Source organism: Dipodomys merriami, unplaced genomic scaffold, assembly GCF_024711535.1.
Source record: "Dipodomys merriami isolate MVZ:Mamm:240054 unplaced genomic scaffold, mDipMer1.0.p SCAF_287, whole genome shotgun sequence".
Classification (NCBI taxonomy): Eukaryota; Metazoa; Chordata; class Mammalia; order Rodentia; family Heteromyidae; genus Dipodomys; species Dipodomys merriami.
Genome location: NW_027204348.1, coordinates 87,501 through 93,650, shown reverse-complemented (window position 1 = coordinate 93,650; position 6,150 = coordinate 87,501). Strand labels below are relative to the sequence as shown.

General features: G+C 51.5%; 1 long non-coding RNA gene across 1 annotated transcript in view; it reads left to right on the top strand.

The window, feature by feature from the left end:
• Nucleotides 1-2,900: 2,900 nt before the first annotated feature.
• The window catches only part of LOC138838663 (uncharacterized), a 3,285-nt gene continuing 35 nt past the window's right edge, over nt 2,901-6,150 (top strand). The window contains exons 1-3 of the long non-coding RNA XR_011375702.1: nt 2,901-3,215; nt 4,247-4,340; nt 5,644-6,150. The exon at nt 5,644-6,150 is cut by the window's right edge and continues 35 nt beyond it. This is a non-coding gene — a long non-coding RNA (uncharacterized lncRNA). The remainder of the gene's footprint in view (nt 3,216-4,246; nt 4,341-5,643) is intronic.

Below are 6,150 nucleotides of genomic sequence, written 5' to 3'. Positions count from 1 at the left end.
AGCGAGGCAGGCACATCACTGTGGGCAGCCCCACAGGGCATGGTGGCCATGTCTGCCCTGAATCTGAGGTCCTGGCATGGGAAGCACGGTGGTGGCTTCTGTGGTGGAGGCAGCAGAAGCAGGCAGCTGAGGCAGAGGTGGTGGTGGTGGTGATGGCAGCTGAGGCAGGGGTAGCAGAAAGCACAGCCCCGTGCAGGTGCCCCTGCCCCCTCCCAGCAGCACCGAGTTTAAAATATGGCTCTGCCTGCTCTGATCGGCGGCCCCTTAAGCAATCTCCCAGCAGAGATGGTGGGTCCCTGCCTGGCATGAGGCCCGACCTGGTCCCTGCCCTTGGTCCTTGCACTCCGGGCCTGGGTGTACCCAGAACCATTGCCTACAGCTTCTCCCAGCAGCACGTGTGAGTGGCCGCCCATGGGACCACACCTGGTGACTCCCACCCCCAGCGAACCTCCTCACCCCCTCATCCCCCCTCCCCCGCAGACCCAGACCCCCACCTCCAGCCTACTCTCTCCCATCCTGCCTGCACCTCCTCTGCACCCCACAGTCCACCCTGGCTCTGCCACAAATGTGCCCCAGGAGAGGGGGGGTGGGTGTCACCTCCACACCTGCCTTCTCGGGTCTTTTCCTTTTTGCTGGGGGTGGGGGGTGTTGGATGCAGGGGATAGGACCCCCTTGCTGTGTGAGCCCTTGTCTTCTGTGCTAGGTCACCCTTTCACCTGAGGAGGGTCCCAGAAGAACCCACTAGGGAGGTGAGGGCACAGGGGTTCAGAGGGTGACTATCTGGGAGAAACACACCCCCTCTGATACACACACACCTATCCTGCCCCCCCAGCTGTCAACAGTACTCACAGGGTGATCACATTTCCCAGCTCTGAGAGCTTCTGCTGGTGTTCCTGGTCCTTCTGGTCTCCTAGTCCTCCCCAAGAATCCGCCAGTTAGCCCAGAAGCATCTAGGCTGGAAGTAGGCAAACCATCCATGTATGTAGCCTTTAAGACCCCATCAAATTCCCCAACAACGCTCCCACCCCAAGTCAGACACCTCTCTGGAGGCACCAGGACTGCCTGATTTGTTTTTGTCCAGGCTCTGAGGAGTCACTTGTCTCGGGATTCCTTCACCTAGTGTCCGGGCCTAGGGTTTTGGTGAATGGGGAGTCAAGGCTGGTTGTTCCCAATGGAAGGGTCTGGCCCTTGGTAAAGCCAGAGGCAGGGTAGCTCTGCATTATTAGAGCAGTGATCCCCTTGGATGGGAGCCCCTGGTTCTGACAAGGGAACTGCCATGCTCGAGCTTGTACATTGCCCAGATGAGGAACTAAAAAACTCAGGAGAGGCACTGCTCTGAATCTCTCTCTCTCTCTCTCTCTCTCTCTCTCTCTCTCTCTCTCTCTCTCTCTCTCTCTCTCTCTCTCTCTCTCTCTCTCTCTCTCTCTCTCTCTTTCTCTGTGTGTGTGTGTGTATGAGAGAGAGACAGAGAGAGACAGAGAGAGACAGAGAGAGAGAGAGAGAGAGAGAGAGAGAGAGAGAGAGAGAGAGAGAGAGGGAGGGAGGGAGGGAGATATCGATCATCTTTCTCCTCGTACAGCCTGACTGTGCTCAGATCAGTGATCAGTTGGCAAATTGCAGGTGCAGCATGGTGAGTCTTTTGTGACCAGTTTAGATGTGTGTGTGTGTGTGTGTGTGTGTGTGTGTGTGTGTGTGTATGTGTGTGTGTGTGTGTGTGTGTGTGTGTGTGTGTGTTTGTGTGTGTTGGGAGATTAGGAGATGAGAAAAATGAAAGTATATTTAAGTCATCATGTCTAAAAAGAGCAAAAGCAGTTTATTTGTGTGTATGTGTGTATTTGTTGTTCTTTTTTCATAATGCCCAGTATGAGCTCAGCCACAATTTTTGTTTTCTCCTTCACCATTTCATGGCTCCTTTGGGGAAGGTTTCAGTATATGTTCCTTTCCACCTCTTTCCACCTCCCTCTTCCACTTTCTTGTAGCCACAGTAGCTGCTGGACCTGCATGGACTCCCTAGGAAGCCTGTGTGAACCACAGAACAGAGTGGACACCTGTCCTGTCTTCAGCCAGAAGGCTCGTGAGGCCAATGTGACCACAGCCACACTCTTCCAGCCAGACACTCTGCTCTCATGTGTATAGTTGGAGCTAATTCAAGGGTTGGGAATGTGCCTGCCAAACATAATTAAGGAATGAGATGGGTGGGAGTAGGGCAAGGGCTGTGAAGCTAGGAGTCTGGGGAGTGGTGAACGGTGTAACATGGCAGATGGTTCACCACAACCAAGGATGAGAGGAGAACCTTACCCAGGACATTGACGGTGTCTATGGGCATCTGGGCAGGGAGCTCTGGGCCCCCTCTGGTGGCGTGGATTCCCTCCTGGGGCAGTGCATCCATGTGTAGTCCTCCCTAGAGTCCTGCAGTCTCCAATCTGTGTCCCACCTGGGCCATTTCCAGCTGGACAGTGGTAGGCAAGTTTCCCCTCCTGGAGCCTGTTCGGTATCATACTGTGGCAGTTAGCTAGAGCTCTCTGAATGCCAGTTTCTGTAACCTGCTGTAGGCTGTCTGGAAGGAAAAGGGGACCACTGACTTTGGAACCCTTTAAGTTTGATTGGGACAAGTGATATGCCACCTTTTCCAGGTTTTTTTTTTTCTTGAAGCTGGCAATTTCCACTAATGCTTGGGTTCATGGGTCAAATTACATGAACCAATTCAGCGGTCAGACAGTGAAGTTCAAAGTGGCACACACAGAGTTCCCAAGCCAGATGGTCTCCTGCTATGAATGTCGTGCCTTGACTGCCTTTCTCTGGCAGCTGCTGATTCTTCTACAGCTCTCTCCAGGGTGACCACCACAGTCAAGGATGTCATGGGGAGCAGAGAGTGACCTCACCATCCCCAGCCTGCCAGCTGTGAGCAGAGATGATTTTCAGCACCTGCAATGGACTGTGGAAGATTTAGAGATCCGGGATGCCTCGAGAATCCTTTCTCTGTAACATGAAACTTGGGGCCAGATATAGTGGACCATCCTGTCTGGCCCCACGGAGAGGAAAGGAGGCCACTTGAGCCAGGGGTTCAGCTCACGGCAACCTCATTCACACCTGAGGGGGCATGGAGTGCCACAGAGTTGGTTGGCCACTGGACAGAGATCTTTGAGCAGATAGGCATCCCAGTGGCCCCAGAATCCAGCGAGCACATCGTGGCTCACATCCTGGGAGCCAAAACAGTTAAGTGCGGTGGCATCAGGAGGGTGGGAAGAGGGACGAGGGAGAACTGTGGGAGAGCTACATCAGGCTTTGCCTCCCCCCGCCCTGCCCCAGGATGCTTACATGAATTGAATGGGACTTTTCTATAATATTGTCATAGACAGATGCTCATTTAGTAATCCAACAAAGAGTTACAGTATGCGCCATGCTCAAGGGGGTAAGGGAGTGGGGGTCATAGATGATGAAAGGTTCTGGTGCTGGTTCCACAGCACATGAAGAAACCTTGGTTTGAACTGGATGCTGGGGCTTCATGCCTGTCATCCAAGCTACTTAGGAGCCTGAGATGGGAGGATCAAGGCTTAAGGCCCAGACAGGAAAGACTATAAGACTCTTATCTCCAACTAACAACCAAAAAGAAAATGCCAGAAATGGATGTGTACCTCAAGCTGTAGACTGGTCGCCTTGAGTAAAAAGGCTAAGGGACAGCACCCGGGCTCTGAATTCAAGGCCAGGAGTGAGACAAAGGAAGGAAACAGAGAGAGAGGAAGGAAGGATGAAGGGAAAAAAAGAGGAAAGGAAGGAAGAAGGGAGCATGCGAGCCTTGGTTTGGAGTCCCTGGATCAAGAAAGCCAACCACTCACAATCTCTGTGGGTAACATTTCAGAGCCTAAAGCCAGTATGTAGGATTAAGCCACTGACCCTTCAGCAACTTCATGACATCTAGGAGCTGTGTGGTCACCAACTGCACGGGGAAGCAGCCTCAGGAAGGACCTAGGGCTCAGGGGGGGGGGGGTCACCAGGTTTCAATTATCCCGGCCCCAGCAAGTTTATTTCCTGGACAGATAATAAGAAATTGTCTAAGGGACAGGGAGGTGTTGGGATGAGGGAAGAGGTAGGACGATCCCAGGTCAGGTGTTTCAGGACATTGGAGCCATGACCTTTCCTGACAATATAGACCACCAGTTATAGAGTCTTTGACCCAGCCACACTTCTATTAAGAGTCCTGGAACCTTGGGTTCACCATTGACTGCCTGGCTGTTGTCCACTGCAGGATGCCTGTTCAGTACATCCTTGGGGACTGGGACTTTCGTTGGCTCAATCAGAAGATGACACTCCCGGTGTTTATTCCGCCACCATAGACAGAGGTAAGTGGGCCACTGGCACAGGACAGTCAGGGAATGAGGAAGGAGTCGAGACCTGAGTTACTTTGAGACTTCCTGTAGAGGGCACTAGGACCACGTGACTGCCATTCTCAGAGGCAGAGGTGGGTGGGTCTCTTTGCTGGCTCAACCTTTAGTCTACATGGCAGATCTGGGATTCAGAAAGGGCTGACTGAAGGTGGGGCAGGCTTGGATAGAGGCTAATGGGAAAACAAGAGGCACTGGGCTCTGAGCAGGGTTGTTTCTTTGAGGATACTCACAACCTAGGAACATTTCTTTCAGAGATAGAGGGACCTGGAGCCCATCCAGTTGGAGTCCCTGGCGGAGAAATCCTTTCATATTCACATCCTGTGGTTGGATAACTGCAACTCACCTTGCTGCCCAGTGTCAAGGCAGGAGAGTGAGAGATCCTGAGTCTTTGATAAGGTCAAGGGATCCTCAGTATGAGATTGTACTTCAACATCCTAACTTGGTTCATGGTCAGTCCCATCTAAGACTGCCATGATGTAGGACATAGAATCTAGAGAATCAGAGCCGGATGGGGTCTGTTCTGGGAGTCCTGAGTATTATGTGTGAACTTTGAGCTCCCGTGTACCAACCTGCTTCCCTTTCTTAGGTGGGTCTTTGCTAGAAAAAGCTTGAAGCTAAGGACTGGGTTTTATCCCTTGTCTTTGATGATCAAAGCTAGCACTCTACCATTTGAGCCAAAGCTTCACTTCCAACTTTTTTGGGAGTTTAATTGTAGAAAAAAAGTTCTAATGGACTTTGTGCCATGGGTGGAATCCAACTGTAGTCCTCAGATATCTGTCTCCTGAGGGGATAGGATGAAAAGGATGGAAAATTATCTTTGGCCAGGTGCCAGTAGCTCATGGCTGTCATCCTAGGTACTCAGAAGCTGAGATCTGAGGATCATGGTTCAAAGCTATCATGGGCAGGAAAGACCCTGAGACTCTTATCTCCAACGGACCACTGGAAAACTGGAAGTGGTGCTGTGGCTCAAGTAGTAGAGTGCTTGCCTTGAGCTGAAGAACTCAAGGACAGCACCCAGGCCCAGAATTCAAGCCCCACAACTGAAAAAAGAAAGAAAGCAAAATGGTGGAGGTGTGTGTGTGGGAGAGGCTTTGTTTGGGAGACCAACTGCTGGCTTCAATGTACAGACATTTTTAAGAACTCCCCGTTTGCCCCAGTTTGAAGCCAGAGCTTCAAGAGGACTTGGACTGCGGCAGGCAGGGAGTGGGCAAATGGGTGCAGGGGTGGGATTATTGTGTCTGTATTCTCTCCATTGAAGGACAGATTTGGATGCTGGGTGACAAAGTCTGAAGTGAAGGGTTGCAAGAAGATTGTGGCAAGACGAGGTGAAGCTGGAAGCCTCTGGTGGCTCACAACTGTCATCCTAGCTACTCAGAAGGCTGAAATGTGAAGACCATGGTTCCAAGCCAGCTTGGGCAGAAAAGTCTGTGAGACTTGATATCCAATGGACCACCAGAGAACAGGATTTGGTGCTGTGGCTCAAGTGGGATATTGCTCACCTTCAGCTGAAGGGCTGAGGGACAGCACCCTGGTCCAGAGTTCAAACCCCATGACCAACTACAAAAAAAGAGGGGGCTAACTTTTCCGCATAGCAGTATGTACATTAAGAACTGCTATGTTGGACTATGATACATTCCAGATATGTGAGAGGCTTACTGGTTTTTCTATAGTGGGTCTGATGTCGGTAGTGCCACCTTCTTGAGGGTAGGATGTGATCCTAATTGAGACAGTTCATGGGTCTGTACTCAGGGACTGCTGAAGCCTT